Below are 24333 nucleotides of genomic sequence, written 5' to 3' on the forward strand. Positions count from 1 at the left end.
ACACTGTCTCTTATACTGTTTCACCCCAAATGTAAATCTCCTGTATCACTTTCTCCTTTTTTCTTTGTTTTTTTTCTCCCCCCCCTTGTTCGTTTTTTCTTTCTTTTTTTTTTTTTGTTTTCGTTTTTGATTTTGTTTTGTTTTATTCTACTTTTTGGTTTTTGATTTGATTTGTTTAGTGCTTCTTTTGGGGTCACAGCTGGCGGAGCTCGGAGGGTGCTCCTGGCTCTGTGCTTGGAAGTTGCCCCTGGTGGGCATGGGGGACCCTGTGAGATGCCAGGATGTGAGCCACCATCCTTCTCCAGGAAGGACAGACGCCTTGCCTCCATCCTATCCCTCCCGGCCCCACTTTATTCCTTTAATTATGTCTTTTATTTAATCCTTTTTTTTTATTTTAAGAAACTCTTTTTTTCTTTAGATATGTCTGACCATATATATTTTTAGTTTTTGTCACGAGTCGTTTTCTTCTCTCTTCACCCCCAAATCCACCAGCAATATAATGTAGCACCACTTCTTCCTGCAAAGGCATATTAAAAATAGGGGAAATTTTACCTGTAAAATCAAGCTCTTATCTACTAGGGATAAGAACTTATACTTTTTTACAACACAGGGACATCTCCCACCCTAAATGTATGTCATGGGGAACCAACTTAGACTCTAGGGAAATAGGCACTGACCATCCAGCCTTGACTCCTGGATCCCAGACATAGAAATGACAGAGTTCTCCACAACAGCTCCAGGAACCAGGTCCCCTCCAGGGCACTCATAATACTGCTCTGACGCCAACATACACCAGTTCTAAATTGATAACCTGACAATGAGGAAATGGGAACAACCAGATCTAAGAGCAAGTTATCCTTCCTCACCAGCCAACAATAAGACAAAATCAGAAGACATGTCACCCTTTGATCTGTGCAAAAACCAAGATTGCTATATACAGATGACTGGTTGTTACAACCAGGACTAGACACTACGCATCCCGGGACCAACAACAACAGCAACAAAAATCTCTAACCTAGTTTTTGGTCTACAATCTGTTCAACAAACAAGATATCCAATTCCAGAGGTCTAACTGAAACAACCACAAGTGAATGGATCTTCCAGAAACATAATGAAAGACTCTGTCCCATGCTCCATCCTAGGAGCAACATAATGACCAAGAACACCAACTACAGAAGATGAATTAAAATGACACTGAAGAAGCAGAACTGCTAGAACCACAAAGAAAGCCTTCGTCATAAGCTCCATTCCTTGAGCTGGACAGCCACCAAGATCTCTAGATACAGAGGACTTATTTTACCATCCATGATGAAGCAGAAGTCTTCCATACACCACGAAAGCACCGAGGGGAGAGTAAATGATCATGCAAGGAGTCTATAGTTAATCCCATGACAGTATACTTCAGGGATGGAGAAACCCTGTATCTCCTAGGCCAAGGGAATTTCCTCTATAATATCCCCAATAATTACTTTGCCTATGCAGGGGGAAAAAGAAAAAAAAAGCACAAAATAATCATTTTTCTGCATATATATTTATTGATTGATTGATTGTTTTTTAATGTCTTTATTTTGGTATAGATATTAAAGTTAATGTCTCCTTTTCTATTTTTTTTTTTTTTTTGGTTTTTGGGCCACACCCGGCGTTGCTCAGGGGTTACTCCTGGCTGTCTGATCAGAAATAGCTCCTGGCAGGCACTGCAGGCATGGGGGTGGGGGGACCATATGGGACACCGGGATTCGAACCAACCACCTTTGGTCCTGGATCGGCTGCTTGCAAGGCAAACACCACTGTGCTATCTCTACGGGCCCTCCTTTTCTATTTTTATATTATTTTATCTTATCTTTCTCCTTCTTTTTGCACTCCAGCATGATTTGAATTCAAAACCAAGACTATTGTGTGGTGCTTCACTTTGTTGCTGTAGGGCTCACTGGATATTTTAATTTGGCATTTATTTTTGTATTGTTATGGTGTTTCAATTACCTTTTTCATGTCCTCTCTCAAACTGAGGCAGATAGACACTAAAAGGACTCCACCCATTTTCAGCATATTTTAATTAATTAATTAATTTTTTTTGCTTAATCTTTACCCCATTCTATTGCCTTTCTTTTCCTCAAACAAAACCACATAATTCGATTTATCTAGGTTAGCCTCTCAAATAGAGGGAGAAACAAGGGAGGGCACCAGGACCAAACAGATGTATGATCACTGATAGTAAACTAGACAAAGAGGGGACCACCTACTCTAGCAGCCTGGGGGATGATTGTGGGGGATATGGGTTTCAGAAAGGGAATGGGGAAGGGGGAAGGACAAATTTGGTGGTGGGTATTCCCCTGATTCAATGTTAATATGTACCTAAAGTACTAATGTGAAAAATATGTAAGCCACTATGATCAAAATAAAAATTAAAAAAAAAAGAATATTTGTGAAAATCGTATCTCACACTGGGGTCATCATGCTATTGTCTGAAGGTTTACTATGCTATTTATTGCTAATTGAGCATCCTATTGTTGGCTTTGTTTGGGAGGCTTATGCTGTTTTTATGATAACCTCACATCTTAGTGAGGTGTTAATGTGTTCCTATTGGTAAATCAGTATTAAAATCATAGAGGTGTTGCACAGCAACATAAATGACCACACTATTCAGGACTTCAATGATCTGTGGAGCTGGGCCGATGAACTCATATGGCGACACCAGTGATTCATGGGCATGGCTGTGGGAAATGAGGTTTTGTACAGAGGCTCCAAAGACCCTGAAAATGTCAACCACAAAACCAGCAGTTTCAGGCTGTTAGTAGTCTCTGCAGAGATTAGTGGAAAAGGACTGAAGCTTGGCTATTTCTTGGCTTGGCATCAGTTTTAGGGTGGGTCTGTGTATGCAGCTGCTGAGACTTCATTTGGGGTCCAGCCCCAAAGAGCCCAAATGCACATATCTTTTCAAATTAAGGTTTTTTTTTCCTGTTTGGGGGATAGATGCCAAGAAATGGAATTTCTTGTGATGTGAATTTTTCTCTTACCTTTTAGAAGAATCTTCATACTGTTTTCTATAAAGTCTGAAGTAGGTGATACCAACAGTGAATTAAGGTTCACTTCTCACCATATTCCCATCAGCACTTGTTGTTTATAGTTGTTTTTATGTATGCCATTTTCACTGGTAAGAGATGATATCTCACTGTTTTGATTTTCATTTTCCTAATAACAAGTAATGCAAAGTTTCTCATACACCTACTCACCATCTATGCATCTTTTTCTTTGGAAAAGGGTGCATTCATCTCTTCTTTCCATGTTGATGATGTATGTTGTTGTTGAACTTTGAGAGTGCTTTGTATATCTTGGGCATTAGCCTAACATGAACCCAAATTTAAAAAATAAAAAACAGAAAATAGCGATTAATAATTGTTGATAAGGGTGCTGAAAAATTGGAGCTCTTGTGTCTTGCAGAGCTGCATAGTGCAGCTAGAATGGAAGAGTATGGTATGTCTTCAAATTAGAAATACCTCTGGATTGATATCCAAACAAACTATAAGCTGAAATAGTCTTAAAGACATGTCCACAAACTCATGTTCATTACTGCACTGTTCACATGAACCAAGAGGTCAAAATAATCCAATTGTTCATCAACATGTAGATAAACAAAATGTGGAATATATATAGCATATGTACAATGGAGTATTATTCATTGAAAAGTAAGAAAAGCTTGACACATGCTACAATATGGATGAATGCTAAAGACATTATACTAAGTGAAAATAAGCCATTCACAAAAAGACAAACACCATAAGAGTCATGAGTTATCTGAAATACTCATACTCATATAAACAGAAAGTAGAATGGTGATTGCAAATGGCTGGAGAAAGGAAACGAGAGTTACTTTTATGAGCATTGCACTGCAGATTTATAAGATTTATAAGAAAGTTCTGGAAATCTGTTTTGAATAGTATATTCAGAAATAGTTGAATTTCTGGTCAATTTCATGTATTTTTACCACAATAAAACAAATTTCAAATACAAAAATTTTTAGAAAGTCCTTCTGTTTCTAGTCCAGAAAGATATCATTGTTGCCATCATAATCATCACCATTGTTCACTGAACACTGTGTATGCATTTTGTTATTTAATTCTCAAAATTTCCCCCTGAGGTCATTGAGTTACAGGAAACCAAAACTCAAAAGAGTTAAATAACTTGGCCAAGATCAATAATTGGCAAAGCTTAAACCTGGACCTGAGTTTGTCTTTACCCAAAATGTAATGCATTCATTAATGTACTATTGAATGTAGAAATGAAGTGGGGGTGATGTGGGGGTGATGTAGAGGTGTTGTGGAAGAGGAAACAGGAAAAACAGGCAGGAAATATCCAGCTAGTTTTGTTTTTCAATGACTTTCACTTTCATAGGCCTACTACAACTCTACTCTGCCCATCCATGGGCGGTTTCAGGTGAATTGAATCAGACACGTGTAGCAGGCCCAGAGAACTAAATGAAGGTCTTATTATATTAGTCATTTTCCTGTCATCTTGAATTAGTGTCATATTAGCTTAATGCAATACTAACATGATACAGAAATGTTAGCATATTACAGACTACTCAGTGTGTCAAGTAACAACCTTATCATATTACTCTGTCACTGATATTTCACAGAAGGGGTAGAAAGATGGGTACGCACATAAAACAACCAGATCAGGCAATTGAAACCACACCCTTCAAATGCAGTCACCATTTCTGCATCCAGTCAGCTCCATACGTTCAATCTATTCTTGAAAGAGATGTAAACCATGCTGTAGAAAAATGATAGGAATACCAATCATGCACATGAAAGCTGGCAATCTCGGGAAGAGACGGTAGGTCAAGTCACTGCCCTGCCAAAGTCACACCTGCTGATCACCCATAATCGCCACTTTAACAATAACTCTGCTTCACTACTCCTCTATGGTTCTCTGCAAAGACACCAATCTGACCAAAACTTCAATTATTCCAGTATTTGGAATGACATCTACAGGACTTTTTTTGTTAGTTTGTTTTGTTTTTGATTTGTTTGGAAGCCTCACCTAATGCTGCTCAGGGGTTACTCCTGTCTCTGAGTTCAGAAATTATTCCTGGCAGGTTTGAGGGACCATATAGAATATCGAAGATCAAACCCAGATAGGCTGTGTGCAAGGCAGATACCCTGCCCGATGAGCTATCATTCTGGCCCTCAAGGACATCTTTTGGGATCAATGGGCACACACACACACACACACACACACACACACACACACACACACACCACTTTCACATAATTTTGGAAGGCCTGAAAGTTGAAAACATGATTCACAAAAGCCAGTATCAGTAGTAGTGCTTGGAATTCCTGGAACATGCAGCCACATGAACAACTTCATTTAAAAAAAAAAAACTGTCATCCCCATAGGAACACACCAATTGAGATGCCAACATGTATTTGAATGATTAACTAGCAAAGAGAGGCTTATTAAACCTTCTGACAATGACTTCATTACAAGATACAATAATTTTTACAAATTTCCTTATTTTTTTCCTTCTTTCCATTTTTCCTAATTTCACTTTCACTTACCTGGAAACAAATGCATTATGACCAAGCATGTTATACCTGGTCTTTGGCTAAAGTGATTTATGTAAAAAATAAAATAAAACAAGTATCTCCTGCCAAATAGAAGCAAGTATCCCCACACTGAACCTTGAATTGAAGATATGAGTGAGAGAATGTATTGGGTTACCTGAAATATTTACTCACCAATATATTAAAAAGGAAATTAACGCAGATGCCTTCTGATATCACAGCAAAAAGGATGAATTCAAACAATGCTGTTTTGATTTCTGCTTAGAACCCCAGAAGTTGGATCTTCAGTTCTCATGTGAGTCTAAATCTCAGCTTATTATTGGTGAAATGGAAAAGGTTTTCATGGGATAAGATCTTTTGGGGAGGGAGATAAGGTCTTATTGTTTTAGGATAAATGCAACAATAAATTTTCAGGGTTATGAAATTACTTATATTTTGTACATAAAATTATACATATGCAAATATCTTTTGTGAAAGAATAGCTGTAGATTTTTTTAAAGATGAGCCTCAAATTATCAGAAAGGGATGCAGGGGGAAGATTCCCCTCTTTACATGAACCACAGCAGCCTCAAATCACACCTGAAAAAAGGCAGACTAGGGGCCAGAGTGGTAGCATAGCAAGTAGGAAGTTTGCCTTGCATATGGCTGATCCAGAAGATCCCCAGCATCCCATATGGTCCCTAAAGTCTGCCCAGCATAATTTCTGAACACTGAGCCAAGAATAAACCCTGAAGAGGTGTGCCCAAAAACAAACAGGCCAAAACAGCTTAGCTCTGCAATTTAACCATATCAAACTTCCAAGTCAAGTCACCAAATTTATTTCAAATATATATATCCTGGACCCCACAGCTGCATATAGTAATGTGATACCTCAACATTTTATAATAGTATCAGTTTATAAGTATCACAAGATGGGATATCATAGATGAAAAAATGACAAATAATCTTGAACAGTAACACCGTAGTGGTAGGTGGAAAATTGGGGACATTTGTGAGAGGAAGATTCCACTGATGATGAAATTGATGTATGAACATTTAATGCCTGAAATGCCTGCATTATGAACAATTTGGTAAAGCACTATGTTGTAATAAAAATTAGCTTAAATAGTAACACAGAAGTTTCGATTAGCACCGACCACAAACCAGTGAATATCCATAGACACTGTCTTTAGAAACACCATGGTGAGATATAGCAATCATTTCAAACTGACCTATGCTAACCTAAATTTTGATACATTAATTTGCTTCTATGTTGTAACAAACAATATAAAGACAATTAGTTTTGCCTGCACAGAGACAGGCCATAGTGGTAGGTGGAAAATTGGGGGCATTTGTGAGAAGATTCCACTGTTGATAACATTGATGTATGAACATTTAATGCCTGAAACGTCTGCATTATGAACAATATGGTAAAGCACTATGTTGTAATAAAAATTAGCAAAAAATGAGAGCCTCAAGTAACAAAGCACATATACATAAAATGAAGATCAGAAAACATCAGTGGAATGAAGTCGGTGGATGGTAGAAACCTAGGTACAATGCAACTGTATCCTTGACTTGTGAAGGGAACTTGATCACGTCTGCTACCACTATTACACTCAGTTAATGACAAAAATCATGTCTTTGTGATGTGTCTATAATAGTTGGATGAGAATGAATGATATAAGGTATTTAGAGAAATTTCAAAAATAATACTTTAAGATTATCTATGAATACACCTGTAAAAATTATTGACCTCTTATGGCAACATAATTATCTGAGTAGCCTTGTATTACAAATCAATCAGACTTCTCTGACAACAGTATCAACCACATTTCTGTAAAAACTTTATTTCTCTCATGGTTTGAACTTTAGACTCTTCCACCTCCATATGGAGACTTCATTGAACTAGCTCCAGATAAATTAATCTAATCTATGCTTTAAAATATATAGTTTTATATATATTCATATATGTTGGCCTAAGGAATAAAATATGTAGTAACTGAAGAGTCAAAAATTGATAATTTATTATGAAATTTACATTGTAAAGACAAACAAGCAATCAACAACTTTGGACAACAGAGTAAGCCAATTTTGTAGTCTCAGAATCCAAGGTTCTACATCTAAAGACAGGGAAGAGTTCTGAACTTAAGGCAGTACAGTTCTTCCACAAATGTACAACTCCCTTTAATTAAAAATCTATTAGCAAATTTCCTGATAGGCTGATGGTATTTACAAATATAAACTAATAGCTACTTATTAGAATGTTTATTCTAAGCCCTTAAAATGAGTTTTTCCTTGTAGTGTGATAATTGTTCAGATTGCTTCCTGCTGATTTAATTACTTCAATTAACAAGGATTCTCAGAAACAAATTTCCCTCAGTTTGGGGTTTTCTCTGTTATTATCACTAGGGCCTCATTTTTTGTTGTTGCTTGAGGGCCAAGCTTGTATCTTTGCCACCCACCACCAACCATCAATGTTAAAAAACTGAAGTTGATTTGAAGAAAAAGAAAAATGTCGAGGCTATGCGTGTGTTTCCTAAGCCCTTTCTCTGAAACAAAGATGCTGCCAATCATACATCATGAGGATGAGCTTCTTGGTTCAAAAATGATGTTAGTTGTACTTAACCAACCGTATTAAAACCTCCTGCTGTCCTGCTGCCAACGACTATCCTTCAAGGGTTATACCAGTATTTTCAAAAGTAGGAGATACTATCCTGCCTGGAGTATTGAGTTGATCCAGGAGGGTACAAGGAGCCTACACTAAAGGACACTTTTGCTTAGTAATTTTGTTTTGAGGTCATACCTAGCAGTGCTTATGTCTTACTCGTTGTGCTGTGTCCAGGGATCACTTCTGACTCTGGTGACCATATGGGGTGCCAAAGATCTAATAGGCTGAATGCATGAGCCCTGTCAGCTGTATTATCTCCCCAGCCCCTAGAGGGCACTTTTGTTTGGTCGTTTAATGAAGGTAGATTTCCCATAAGGTGGGAAGAGGTTGAGTAATTGGTTTTTCTAAAAGGGAGGGGTGGACCAAATAAATTGGCAGATGAGATCTGGTGAAGAAGTATGAGTGTTAGTGAGAGAATTAGGCACAGTGCTTCATGATCCGAGTGTGGCTAATTAAACTATGTCTACATATTTGTGCATAATTGTGCTCCACAAATATCCTCCCCCAGGGGCTGAAAATAGAGCTCAACAGTTTAAAGTACAGGCTTTGCATGTGGGAAACTCAGGCTTGGTTCTCAATACTGCATGGTCCCTAGAGCACTACTGATGTGATCCTTGAACACAGAGCTGAGAAGTCTGAGCACTATTAGATATGGCCCAAATCCTTTTTCTCAAAAAAAAAAAAAAAATCTGGTATCATTTCAGAAAATGGTGAGCATTTTACAGTTAACTAGGATAATTGAATGGAAAAAAGGTCTCAGAGGACTGGCCAACCTTTGCAGTTATGTCCAAATTGAGAATTAAAAAGGTAAGAGCTGAAAAAGTCTTCTGGATTGAGCAAATAGCAAGTCTAAAGTTTAGCTAAGTCAGGAAAGGGTGTGGTTCTTCTAAAGCCAGAACCAACACAAGCATATAGGTTTCAGCATGGAGACAGGATTTGGTAATCAGATCAAACAGTTGTTAAGAGACCAGAGAACATATGAGGTGTGAAAAGCAAAGAGGCCCCCAAGAGATAGATCTGAGTAGTAGGGACAGTCTTTGGGTGCATATTCAATATCAGTGGGGTGGCTACATAGAGGAAAGTCTTATGGGGATATGTGTGGAAGTCTAGAGGCCCATTAGCCTCACAAGTTTACTTAGGAGGCTACATAATCCTTGCAGATTTTATGACAAATTCCTTTAAATCATACCCCTATTACATGAGGTGGGACAATTTTGCAATGACAAGTACACAATAAAATACAACAAGAAAGATTAAGATACAGATTTAAGCAATATAGAAAGGTTAGGAATGGACTTTGGGAGAGAAGAAAAGAAAGAAGTAAAGAAAGACTCAACGATGATTTGGGCTTGAGTCACTTGGAAAGGAGTAGAATAAGAGAGTGAGGTATAGGATTGAGGTATAGGACATACAGATGTGACTCAAGGCTCTGCTTATTACTCCTGGAGAATACTGAATTTCCCCCCATGGACCGAGGCAGGCTGCTCTTCCTTATTATGCTTTTTGATTTGTTAAAAGTACATTAACTTGGGTGACTTATTTAAAACCCACAATTCTGTGAAGCAGACCTAAGACAAATACTTAAATAGTCACTTTACAGATTAGGATAACTGTTGCTGAGAGAAAATTATGTGGCTAGTTAACATCATCAACTAGGAAGAAGCCTTGAAGGTCTTCCTAAAGGGAGATAAAATAGTATTTTGCACAGGATAATTTTTATAGTTGGACTATCTCCTGCTGGAACCTGCTTCCTGCCCACTAAATGCTAGTGAGAATCCCTCTCTCCTTATCCACTCAACATTGTTGACAGTGATTAATGAAGAGTATACAATTACATGCCCCACACACATCAGGTTAATTAATGATGTTTCTTTTCTGCACACATGTGTACATGCAGGCATGTGTGCATACACGAACACACACTTAAAATTTGAAAAAGAAAATGTAATCTCATCCAACTGCTCCTTCCCTGAATAGATCTGTTTCTGCAGCTCTTCCTTGCTGCCAGGCTCTTCCTTTCTGCTGGGTGCTAAGGACAGAGATAGGAAACCTGTACCTCAGTGCAGTGAAGTTTTGACAAGGTAAGAAGTTCATGATCCCTACTACATCTTGAGGAAATTTTAAGAAGGATTCCCAGGCCTGATCTGATGCAAAATCTCCAATATGTAACATGAATTCCTTCCTACTGCTGATAGACAAATATCAGGATTCTGAATATATAAATACACAACACAGAAGCGGATTCTGAAACCTCGAGCAAAATATTATAATATTTTCATGGGCTGCCCAAATTCCAAGCATTAGATTTGATGAACAGCTTTATTGAATTTTTTGGATAAATATTTAAAGCCTTCAAGGGCTCCTGTAAATCACACCTAGACAGTCGCATTTGCTCACAGCGCCATCTGCTGTTCTACTTTGGTATTGTACAGGGAAATGAACAGAGCGGCTTCATCCAGCACTGAAAGGCAAAATGCAGGCGGGAGGCTAGCCCAGACCCAGACCTTGTTCATAACAACACCATCGCACCAAGTCTCCAGAGGTTCGAGGTTTCCGACAGCAAAAAGTTTCCAAAGGCGGCTTAAGATGAAGGAAGCAGCAGAAAGGAGGGTGTATAAAAAGATGTCATAACAATTCTTTGTTTTCAGAAGAATTTTGGAAACATAGTGCCCTCCAGAGGTCATTATGCCCTTCCCCGCAAATAGTAGAAGTGAATCTTAGAACCAAAAGGGAGTGAAAGAAGAGTAACCCAGGGTAGACCCTCCCAGAATCCTTTGTTCCATTACTTCCTTCACACCCTATAAAGGCAAATCACGGTGCTTTTTGTAAATCACATGCTCTAGATGCCATGGGAAGTGTTCATGCGGGTTCTCTCCCTCTCCCTCCCTCCTCTCTTCCTCTCTCTCCCTTTCTCTCCCTTTCTCTCTCCCTTCCTCTCTATCTCTCTTCCCCCTCTCCCTTCCTCCTTCCCTTTCTTTTTCTCCCTCCATCTCCCTCCCTCTTTTCCTCCCTCTCCCTCTCTCTTTTTTTCCATCTCCCTCTTTCCTCCTTCTCCCTCCCTCCCCCTTCCTCCCTCTCCCCCTCTTTCTGTTTCCCTGTCCTCCCTCTTCCTCTGTCCCTCTCCCTCTCTCTCCTCTCCCTTCCTCTCCCTCACTCCTCTCCTTCCCTCTCCCTCTCCCTCCTTCTCTTTCTCCTTCTCTCTCCCTACCTCCCTTTCTCCCTCTCTCCTCTCTTACTGTCTCTCTCACTCATATTCACATGAACATAATTTTTTAATTTTTTTCTATACATTTTTTTCTTTTACAGATGTTCTGTGATAAAGATGCATCACTTTGTTAAGAAGAAAACACAAGGGGCCGAAGCGATAGCACAACGAGTAGGGTGCTGTTTCCCTGGCATTTTTTATGGTTCCCCAAGCTTGCCAAGAGTGGTATTTCTGAGCACAGAGCCACGAGTAACCTCTCAGGGGTCCTCAAACTTTTTAAACAGGGGGCCAGTTCACTGTCTCTCAGACCATTGGAGGGTCTGACTATAGTAAAAACAAAACTTATGAACGAATTCTTATGCACATTGCATATATCTTATTTTGCAATGAAGAAACAAAACAGATACAAATACAATATGTGGCCCGCGGGCCATAGTTTGAGGACCACTGAAAGCCACCGAGTGTAGCCCAAAAGGGGAGGAGAAGAAAACATAATTATAAGGGGAAAAATACAATCCCAAAAATAAATTCTTCCACTGTTTTCAGGAGGCAGCATGCCACTTGGAGATGGGGATGGAAGAAAAGGTCAGGATATGGGCTACAGCAATGGTGGAGGGAAGTGTTTGACCCCATCAACCCCAAAGGAGGCGCAGCTAAAAGATAGTAAATTGTTATGCATGAAACCATCAGCTATAGTACTATAAACCACTGTACCAAATATTTTTTAAAAAATCTCTCAAAAAGGAAGAGGCAGGGGCCGGTGAGGTGGCGCTAGAGGTTAGGTGTCTGCCTTGCAAGCGCTAGCCAAGGAAGGACCACGGTTCGATCCCCCGGCATTCCATATGGTCCCCCCAAGCCAGGAGCAATTTCTGAGCGCTTAGCCAGGAGTAACCCCTGAGCATCAGACGGGTGTGGCCCCAAAAACAAACAAAAAACAAACAAACAAACAAAAAACAAAAAGGAAGAGGCAAATGGGAACAAAGGACGAAGGAAAGTTCAACCATGGGGAGCTGGGAACTCTCTCCTCCCACTTTTTCCTGTTGGAAGTTGAAGGGTGGGTAATTGGTGAAGGAAGGAGACACTGGTGAAGGGATTGTCGTTGAAATACTGCACTCCTGAAATCCAATCATGCACAACTTTGCAACACAGTGTGACTAAATAAAATTTAAAATTTTGAAAGAATAAATTCTTCTCCCTCCAATTCTATTACAGGTTTATTTTCCCCATTTTCATTTTCAAGGTAAGTAAATTAAGGTAATTACGAATAATGCTAATGATAACAATTCACAACTGAGCATTTACTACTGAAGATAGTGTGTGGAAAGCACCTGGTTCAGTATCTGGCATGTAGTAAAAGCTGAGTTAATGGGAGTTATTATTAGCATTATTATTGCTGTTAGCATTACATTAGCTTTCCTGAAATACACCAAATGCTGACCTCAGAAAATTCACGACTTACAGAGGAAATAGAAAAGTAAAGAGTATTTAATGAAAGAAAAGAAAGAAAATGGGCAGATAAGTCAGACAAGAAATGATGCCAAACTTCAACCGGAGACAGATTCTTTTTCCAGAGAAAGATTCACTCAATCTAGCTCAGCAGAGGGATATTTTCAGTCCTCTCTTGGGACAAAAGGTGAGAACCCAATCACAGGGAGGCCTTACAAGCACAGAAAATGTGAAGTCAGGAAGAATAAAAGTTCCTTTTTCTCTTCCTTCTCGTCCCTTTTGTAACCTCAATTACTTTCCATCCCCGATGAGACTCTCTTATGAAATTGTTATCTTCTACAGAGCTTGGCAACATTCACTCTCCCAAATATCTGTACTACATACACTTTTCATCTCTACTGCACAGTAGATACTAACCAGTTCAGCTTCTATAAGTCTCCCTTTCAATCAAATTTCTAAGTTCAAAATTTAATAGAACTGGCTTGTCTCATCTTGTTTTCACGCTAGAACACCTAGAACCATGTATCACAGGTCAACCAGTGAAAATATTACCCATAGATCAGGTTGTCTAGGAGTGGAATCAACTTGGGAAGAGGAATTGAATCATCTTTTATAAAACAGCCATTGTCTACATATATTTGTGACTCAATTTAGGGAAGAGTACAGGCACAGAAAGCATGATTGACATTTCTAGAACAGTACTCCTGCTTCCACTTGTTTTGCGATGTGTCTTTCCTATCTGTCCTCGTAGAACTACTCTTTGAGGTCTGATACTTAAATACTTTGACACAGATTGAGTCTCTAGGAAACAGATTCTGAGCAGGAGTCTGATTAGGAAACACTCTTCAGATCAACACCAGAGAAGTTAAGGGAAGAAGTAACTTTGATAGCTGAAGAGATCACACTGTAATGAGATCACAAAAGATCTCATGGGGTTTCTAAAGATGGGTGCCCCCTTCAAAGTTGTCCCTATTTGAAAAAATGAGTCCAACCCCTAGACAAGTTGACCCCTTTGAAATACATTGACATAACAGCACCTTAGATCTTTTTAGATTCTTTGCTCTCACCAACTGAATACATTTGTCACCAAGGCCTACAACATACTGGCCTTCAACATACTCTTCCTGTTTATTTAGTGTGATTAGCATGATATTACCAATATAATGGACCCATGTGATATTCTATGGAATTTTTAAACTGCTCAACTCTATACAGTGTGCTATGAAAGAAGGCAAAAAGGTAGCATAGGCCCGAGACAATATTGTAAGTGAATATTATTGACTATCCAGGTGAACACAAGCTGTTTTTAATCTTCTCTGCCTGGCAATGTAAAGAATAGTGTGATCAGGGCCGGAGAGATAGCACAGCGGTGTTTGCCTTGCAAGCAGCTAACCCAGAACCTAAGGTGGTTGGTTTGAATCCCAGCGTCCCACATGGTCCCCTGTGCCTGCCAGGAGCTATTTCTAAGCAGATAGCCAAGAGTAACCCCTGAGCATAGCCGGGTGTGGCCCAAAAACCAAAAAAAAAAAAAAAGAATAGTGTGATCAATGATCAGAAATGATGAGCCTATACATATCAACTGTGCCTTTTATTTTTTGTGCTTTGACATCAGAGGCCCTTCTAACTCTAGAAGCACTGCCTTTCCCGGGCATCACTACTTCCCAGAAATAGCAAATAACTTGCCCAAATGCTTCTTAAATGCAAACCAACCAATCCCATTCTTCTACCTCTACCATCTACTTTATAGAGCTCTCACACTCTGGGCCACAACCCTCCTGTCGTCTTCACTGTAGGATCAGTGGAACAGCCCCAATGCCTCAATAACTCTGAGATAAGTCAAATGAGTCTAGCCTCAGTCTATTTACCCTGCCTTGTTCATTCCTTCCCTTTCACCCCCATCCCCACTCTCCTGGCCTTTTCTGATGCTTCTTCTATGGCCCCTATTGTGGTGGAGCATGATCCTCATCTTAGAAATGGTAATTTACAGTACTTTTTTTATTATAATCATCCCATAGTCTGTTGAGTTTCCTCAACTTTTCCATTAGTGTACCATATTATAGATCTATCCTTGTTAAATGCTCTAGAATGGACCCCATAGATGTCAATGTAACTGAGACGGGGCTACTACTTAGTTGAGGTTTCAGTGGTTTGTAGTCATGTTCCAGAATCTATTTAAATTTTTGCAGGGACCAGACTAAAGAATCAAATTAAGATACAATAATGACTGCCAACTATTTATTCTTTTTGTCTTAGATTAGCACTTATTTCTGCTTCATTCTCTCTATGATAAAATATTGTTTTCAATCAACAACTATCCTTGCCTGGATGGGAAGTGAGAGGCAGTTGCAGGGTCTTCACTGCCCTCTGAACTATGATAACTCCTACCCTACAGAACAGGGACTAACTATAAATTATCTTTGAAAGAAGTTTTCTTATCTCAATACATTTGAAAACCTGAGCAAGGTAACTATGTAAGTTCATAGATATTGGGGGTTATGAATTGGGCTATAGCTAGGACTTCAAATCTGGTCACCTATGCCCCCTCTAATAATGGGGTCATGAAGACATTTTTACCTGCAAGTGTCAATATCTATAGGAGTCTTGTGTCCATGAGTTCTTAAACTATTTGAGCATTTTCTTTCCAGACCACCACCTCCATCCCACTGTACTCAAATAGAAAATTATAAATCCTTTTTCTCCAGGAAATCCTGGAAGAGTCAGTTAGAAATATTTGATGTTAGTGTTTAGAGTCCTTCTGCTTAGAGATTTAGCTTCTTGCTGGGTTTCAGTTTCCAGAACTGGCTTAGATTTAGCAAAACTGGGCAAGAGGTTGTGCCTATTTATTCTCTCAGTCTACTATTATCTGTCCTGGATTTCTTTTAATTCTACAGCACTAAGAGTGTTTTGATTGGTTGTTTACCTCTTCTGCTCTAAAGGAGTTATTTTTCTTTAAACACTCACTGAACTGTCCACACATTGGCTTTTTCTGATTATTCCCCTGACCTGTCAGTTCCTATCAATTAGTATGTCTACCTCCCAACCTCTACTTTCTCAGAGGCCCTGATTCCCCATTTGCTCTTCCATAAATTCCATCCTATCATGACAACTTTTGCACTTAGCCTCGATCTGACAGAAGCCACCTCAGACTGCCGGGAATGCCAATGACTCTACTAAATAGCATGTCTTTCCAGACTTTCCACAGCATACCATCATTCTACAGCTTTTTCTATCCCTACTATGAGCCCTTTAATCCTATGTCCAGTATCTTCCATGGCAATTCTTGCACTTCCCCCTCATTAGTCATGAGGCATTTCTTTTTCAGACCTCTAAAGGTTATCCTAGTAGCAGGTATGCATGATCTCCCATGTTTGTACATCACAACATACATACAAGTTCCTCAATTTAAATACTTAGAGGTGCTTTCGTATCTCTGATATTTCAGCAGGTCTCTGTAGATAATCTTATTAATTTATTAGACAATAGTTACATAGAGGATCATTTCTCCAGTTAAAACTTCTGCTGTGGGGCCAGGAAGGTGGCGCTAGAGGTAAGGTGTCTGCCTTGCAAGCGCTAGCCAAGGAACGGACCTCGGTTTGATCCCCCGGCGTCCCATATGGTCCCCCCAAGCCAGGGGCGATTTCTGAACACATAGCCAGGAGTAACCCCTGAGCGTCAAACGGGTGTGGCCCAAAAACCAAAAAAAAAAAAAATAAAAAATAAAAAAAATAATAAAACTTCTGCTGTGTTGGGGCCGGAGTGCTAGAACAGAGATAGGGTGTTTGCCTTGCACATGGCTGATCCAGGAAGAAACTCAGTTTGATCCCCAGCATCCCATATTGGTCCCACCAAGCCATGAGTGACTTCTGAACACATAGTCAGGAGTAACCCCTGAGCATTACCAGGTGTGGCCCAAAATGAAAACAAAAACAAGCTAGGATAATGACAAGGCAAAATCTTAGGTGTTCTAATATATTTTCCCCTACCCCACCCCATTCTGGAATAACCCATTATTATAGGTCAGTGAGACACCAAAGAACCAAGATGATGGAAGTCCAATTTTGATGGTGGAACTCTGAGAAAGAACTCCTATCTGCTCAACATGTGTTTGTGGAAAGACTTCAATGGCCAGACATTTTGGTAGAACAGTAGATATAGAATGATAAAGGAATATGTCTAAATAATTTTAATAGTAGAAAGTAAATGGAGGAAGAAGAAAGGGGAAATTAGACGAAGAGGAGGAAGAGGAAAAGAAGAAGTAGGAAGAGGAGATGATTTAGGAGGGGGAAGAGGGAAGATAAAGGGGAGGAAATGTAGGGGAGAAAAAGGAGGAAGTAGAAGATGGGAGGAGGAGAGGAAAAGCAAAAGGAGAAGGGAGGAGATGGAGGGATTTTATAGTTAATTTTAAAACATTCAGCTATAAAATAGTACAGGGGGTAAGGTATGCATTCTACTGACTCCGATTCACTACCTAGCACTGTATTTGGCTCCCTGGGAATCACCAGATACAGCCCTGAGATATGTGATTCTAGTTACTAGCTGTAACTAGACAGCCCAAGCAGTTCCTCATCCTTGTTCTCTTACATTGAATCTTGTCTTCTTGGTCAGAAGTGGAGCTTCCAGGCCTCTAGCACCTCATGAGCAAGGAGGGGGCAGAGAAAAAGAAAAAAAAGAATTCAACCAAATCTGGATTTAGCTGGATCATCCCCAGGATTTAAATACTGCTGCAAATTACTGTGAAATGGGAACACTTCTAAAGTTTTGATTTAGTACTCTAAGTCTTATTATCTCTCATGTAATGTAGCAGCACTTGCATTTCAGCATTTCAGCAATCACATCCTATTTCCTCTCCTGGGAATCCATTCTGTTGCCTGGTGTTTTTACCACCAGAAATTTTTCATCATCTGGAACAAGATTATACCCTTTTTAATTTCATGCAACTCGAGAAAGTTAAAACTGGAAAAATTCTTAGCAACCATCAAAAGCTGTGTCTCCTAAATTATGAGACCCAGAACACCAAAGTTTCTCAACAGTTTCAGACTATGCAATAATGGCATTAAATATTTCTGAGGTGAGTCTTATAAAAGTTATATTCCCTTCTCAATTTTCTTTCACTCTTCTGAAGATTGAAAAAAGAAAAATTTTCAGCTGGTGTTTATAATATCTCAGTGGTTTGCAGTCAGTGTTTATATTTTAGTGGTTCTCTATACTTATTAATCTCCTGTTCCAGAGGGCCAACCTCTGGCTCAGTCTTTAATAAGCCTCAGTGTTCAGCTGAAACTTACAGCATTGTTTTATTTCTAAATAATTACTTTTATACATACCTTCTACATACTCAGAAAATATTAAATTTCCAGTTACAGTAGTGATATAAAAGTCCTTTTTAAATAAACTTTATTTTAAATGAGTCCACTTAAAGAATACATTAAGTACAATCTAGAATGGTCCTCAAACTACGGCCCACGGCCCACATATTGTATTTATTCCCATTTTGTTTCTTCACTTCTTTTTTTTTTTTTTTTTTTGGATTTTGGGCCACACCCAGTGGTGCTCAGGGGTAACTCCTGGCTGTCTGCTCAGAAATAGCTCCTGGCAAGCACGGGGGACCATATGGGACACAGGGATTCGAACCAACCACCTTAGGTCCTGGATCGGCTGCTTGCAAGGCAAATGCCGCTGTGCTATTTCTCCGAGCCCGTTTCTTCACTTCTAAATAAGATATATGCAATGTGCATAGAAATTTGTTCATAATTTTTGTTTTTACTATAATCTGGCCCTCCAACAGTTTGAAGGACAGTGAACTGGCCCCCTGTTTAAAAAGTTTGAGGACCCCTGGTAGATGTTCTACCAATATGACAAAAATCGTAACATGAATGAATTGGGATTTAGCATCACTAATGCGATGCAACTTCTCTCTTGAGTTGAGTTAATCAACCTCCTTGATATCCCTCAATCATTATAGGCACATCAAATTCTTGTCTTGTTTAATTTCATTTCATTACATTTTGCTTTTTATTGTGATTCCCTCTTCCATTTTCTTCCACCCCAGAGGAGCAACCACTTAAAGTGTTTAATGTGTTCAGATTTATATGTGTCTTTATAAAATATGTAGTATTGTTTTGTATAGCAATTGTTTTTGGTTTTTAGGTGGTTGGTTGTTGTTTTTTTTTTCCCCACATCCCATTCTGCTGATTTTCTGCTTCACTCAGTGCTATGGCAGTTTATTTGCTTTCATTGTTTCAAACTGCTTCTTATATTCTACAGTACATCTTCTACTGGGTTTCTTTACTTTAGTCCCTTTGATAGGCATGCAGGTTGATTCCATGTCCTTCACACCTTTAAAAGAGGCAATAATGAACATTTTTCCAATGCACCTCAATTCCAGCATTTCAACATTTTACCCAATGATGAGACTGTTGGATTGTGTGATAATTAATTTAACTAAATATGGTAAATCTTTGCTTATGAACAGCTGTCTATGTTTAAACAAATACTAGGACAATTTGACCCATTCTCCTCTTCTTTGTCAATATTTGGCAAATAAATTACCCAAATAAATGTTTTAATGTTTACAACCTCATGGTTATTAAGTGATTTCTTTTCAGTGCCTTCACCTGAATTTTGCTAAAAACAAGTGAGGATGAGCATTAGTGAAAATACTTGTTAGTTATTGGAAATTACATCAGCCTCTGTGGTTGTTCTTTTGTCTCCATTATCTCATTCAATATACTATACATTGATATTACGATTATTAATTCTATAATATATACTATGTATAACTTCCCAACAAAGAAAAAAATAAAATAATAAACTACCAATTCAAAAGCATAGGAGGTGTAAAAAAGCATAGAACTTCTAAAATTAGGAAAAGGGGCTGGTGCGGTGGCGCTAGAGGTAAGGCATCTGCCTTGCTTGCACTAGCCTAGGATGTCGATCCCCCGACATCCCATCTGGTCCCTCCAAGCCAGGAGCGATTTCTGAGAGCACAGTCAGGAGCAACCCCTGAGTGTCAAACGGGTGTGGCCCAAAAACAAACAAACAAACAAACAAAAATAAAAAGAAGCCATAAAATAAGAATACAGATTTAAACTCAAATATATATGTCAATATTTACCTTAAGTTAGATAGACAAATTATTCGAATTAAAAGATAAACAATTGAGATGGAATTTTATATTGTTTGTTTGGGGGCCACACCGAGCTGAGCTCAGGTATTACTCCTGGCTCTGTGCTCAGAAATCACTCCTGGCCAGCTCAGGGGGACATATGGGATTCTGAGATTGAACCCAGATCAGCCACATGCAAGGCAAACATCTTACCTGCTGTGCTATTGCTCCAGCCCCAGCAATTGAGCTGAAAGATAGTACAGTAGGTAAGTGCTTGCCTTGCACACAGTTGACCCTTAAGACTAAAGGATCCTAAGACCATAAAGAGGCAAAATATATATAATATGATATGTGATATATTATGTTGTATATGTATAAAATATTATATGATATGATATATAATTATATATAACTTTTTAAGCTAGTACATGCATGAACCACAACTAGAACAGCAACACTTGGTAAGCAACATGTCAAAACGAGTAAACACCAAACTAACATGGAGCTCCTGACAACCACCACAGCTGAAAAATATGTGTACATCAGTACCAGGCATGTGTGCAACCCTGGGGAATTACAACCACTTCAAAAAGAAAATCAAGGTGGAGAAGGGAAGTGTAGAAGAGTAAATAATAAAATTAAGGAATAATACCTTTTCCTATTGAAAAATTTTTAATTCAAGGGAGACTATTCAAATGATAGAGCACATGTCTAACATATCTAAGTCCATGTGTTTGATCAGAAGACCGCAAGCACGCTGGGTATGGCCCTGGTGACTTCCCTATCACCACTAGGCCTAAATATTCCCACCAGATATGACCCAAAGGAAAGAACATATAAAGGGCCAAGGTTCTACAGTATAATATTGCCTTGCATGTGTCAGGCACTGGGCTTGATCCCTGATGTTGCAAATAAAAAATTAAGATAATAATTAACAATTAGTAGAATTAGCTATAATTATGATCACCATAATTGTAAATAACTGATAAAGTCGGATCCTGAGATGCAGAAGTCCCGGGCAAATAAAGCATTCACAAAGGAGCATCCACCAGCCTCTTCGTGAGAGTAACTTGATTTATTTTAAGTAGGAAAGGGGTATTTATTTTTTTTTTTTGTTTTTGTTTTTGTTTTTGGGTCACACCCGGCAGTGCTCAGGGGTTACTCCTGGCTCCATGCTCAGAAATTGCTCCTGGCAGGCACGGGGGACCATATGGGACGCCGGGATTTGAACCGATGACCTTCTGCATGAAAGGCAAAGGCCTTACCTCCATGCTATCTCTCCGGCCCGGAAAGGGGTATTTATATGAGCGGGAGTAGGATGTGAATTCTGTGTCAGGCAATCAGGTAGGATGTGAGAAGGTATAAAAACAGGGTGTTTTCTGTTGTGTTTAGGGAAAACAGGGTAAGGGGATTAGGAAAAGCAAGATGTGTGCTCTGTGTGTTAAAACATGGGGTGTGTGCTTAAGATGATTAGCTACACAAAATAAATAAATTTAAAGTTATAAAAATTCATTTAAATAAATTATTTTTGGAACCCAGAGAATAGCTTAGTGACTAAACCTGGCTGTCCTACAAACCTAAATATAATCCCCAGTGCTGCTGCTTGCATGCATCAAAGGCAGTGTGGCTTTGTTGCAAGAGAACCCTCATACTGGGGCCAGAAAGATAGCATGGAGGTAAGGCGTTTCCCTTTTATGCAGAAGGACGATGGTTCGAATTCTGGCATCCCATATGGTCCCCTGTGCCTGCCAGGGGCGATTTTTGAGCAGAGAGAGAGAGAGAGAGAGAGAGAGAGAGAGAGAGAGAGAGAGAGAGAGAGACCCTCAGGGAGCACACCTAAGAGATGTTCAAGCACACAGCCAGGCATGCAAACCCCTGAAAGCAACATGTGCATAAGCACTTCCACTAAATAAGTGTAACCCCAATGAGCACATATTCCAGCACTACCACTGAAGGACTGAGACCTCCAACAAGCACCAGGGCCATAAAGAAGCCCTTGGGATCCCTGGTCATCACAGCCACAAGGAAAGGGAAAATAGAATAAATAATTTTTCAGTTCATGCTGAAGATGCAGTACATAGAAATTTGTGCATACCTAATAACTTTTATTTCATACATATATATGTAACAAAATTTGATAAGATATATGAGAAACTCAGTCACAGTGAGAAATTTCAGTGGCAGCTTACAGGAGAAAAAAAGCAATAATCAATAACTCTTGGTTGCAGTGTCCTGTAACAGCCCATTAAGTCTACTTTGTCATTGCATTGTTCAAATCAGATTTAATGACAGTTAAGGAACACTGCACCCAATAACTACAGAAAATATGCCTATTTTTCCAAGACCTTGTATTTACAAATATTGCTAGTCCATAAGAGCCAGTCTCAAAATTTCTAATGATTGAAACTATCATAAGAATAATTTCTCACAAACACAAACTTGAAAAATTATACAGTTTAAAATATACTCCTAATGATGAAATATTGTGATGGAAATTCATGTTTTTAAAATGAATGATAAAACTAATGGATAATAAGCCATTTAGATATAAATATAATCAGGCATAAATTGCATTACCTGCAAGTTGTCATTGTTGTGTTTGTAAATATTTTAGGGGATTATTATGTCACTGACCCTACCCTGATCGGTGATTGTGCCCTACCCTAGGGTGTGACCTGGCATTCTGCCCCCACCCTAGGGTGGTACCTGATTCTGCTTCCACCTTTGGGTTGTATCTGATCCCACCATTGGGTGGTACCTGATTCTGGGGGATAAAAATTGGTTATGGGAATGTTGCACTGGTGAAGGGAGTATTCTTTACATGACTGAAACCTAATCACAATCATTTATGTAATCAAGATGTTCAAATAAAGAAGAAAAAATTAAAAAAAATAAAATAAAAGCCTAATTCTTTCCAGTACTTGGATATGCATGAATTTGAACATGCTAAATTGGAAGAACTTTTAAATAAACATCCCAATTTCCACAAAGTAAATGTTGCTATTAACATTTAGTGTACTTCCTCAGCCAAATTCTATATACCTCTGTCCACATATCAATAAATTTATGTTATTTTCTACTCACAGTTTAAACAACAACAAGGGTCTGTGGAAGGCGAGAGGCTTTTGGCTGGAACTTATGCTGAGTCTTTGGACTTTAGTCTTGTCCACCGAATAAAGCTAATATTTCCACAAGCCTGACTGTGTGCGAGCTATTTACCCGCCGTTTCACCTCAGAACCGTCGGCTGGACAGGGTGGCAGACACGTGCTCTGAGCTGGAGAGGAAAGACCTCATCCTCCATCCCTCCATCAGTCAACCTCTTCAGGGGCTGACTTGCAACAGTCATCATGCAACAAATCATTGAGCATTATTTATCACCAATAATGAAAATAGAACAGGCCCAAAGTACAGGTGGCAAGGTGCTTGCCTTGCTAGATGTGGCCCAAATCCTCCGAAATAGATAAATTATCATTTTTATTGGTTTTTGTCTTTCTCTTTTAAGAATTTTTTTGTTTGTTTTTTGCCACACCTGGTGATGCTCAGGGGTTACTCCTGCTATATGCTCATAAATCGCTCCTGGCTTGGAGGACCATATGAGACGCCGGGTGATTGAACCGAGGTCCGTCCTAGGCTAGCGCATGCAAGACCAATGCCTTATGACTTGCGCCACCGCTCCAGCCCCTCTTTTAAGATATTTTAATTAACAATATAATTTCTGTATTAATAAATGAAAAAAGGAGATGTTAAAATATACAGGAATCAAATTTACAAATATGTAAATATGTACTAGCAAAGAAAAGCAACAAAGACAAAGTTCATTTTTGGAGTTTAATAGTTTAATAGTGATTAAACTTAATAAATATAAAATACTATAGAAAAGTAAAGGACACAGACTTAGAGATTTTTAATGGTTTTCTTTTAAGGACCAGGGAGTGACCAGCAATAGAGCATTTGATGTGCCTGTGTGAGGTCCTGATTTCATTCCCAAGGAAGAAAAAAATTTTTAAACTAAACACTGATACAGAGTCAATAAACATTCAGAGAATCAAAAGAATATTATAACAAACTTTATGCTGATAAATTTTAACTAACTGCACAAATTCCAATGAAAGCATGCTTAAAAAGAGATGGAAATAAAAATTTTAGTCTTACAAAAAATGCTATTTGTAACTAGAATTTTCATCCCAAATTGGGAATGGGGAGAGTAAACTGGTGGTCTCAAGCTGTAGCACATATATTTTACAGTCCTTTACAGTGTTTCAAATATGTTGACTTTGATTGCCATTAGACTAGAAAAACATTCCTCTGTTCACCACAGTTTTCCCTACTTCTTCCCTTGCTCAGGTGACCTGCCTGTGCCTC

Source organism: Suncus etruscus, chromosome 14 (assembly GCF_024139225.1).
Source record: "Suncus etruscus isolate mSunEtr1 chromosome 14, mSunEtr1.pri.cur, whole genome shotgun sequence".
NCBI classification, from domain to species: domain Eukaryota; kingdom Metazoa; phylum Chordata; class Mammalia; order Eulipotyphla; family Soricidae; genus Suncus; species Suncus etruscus.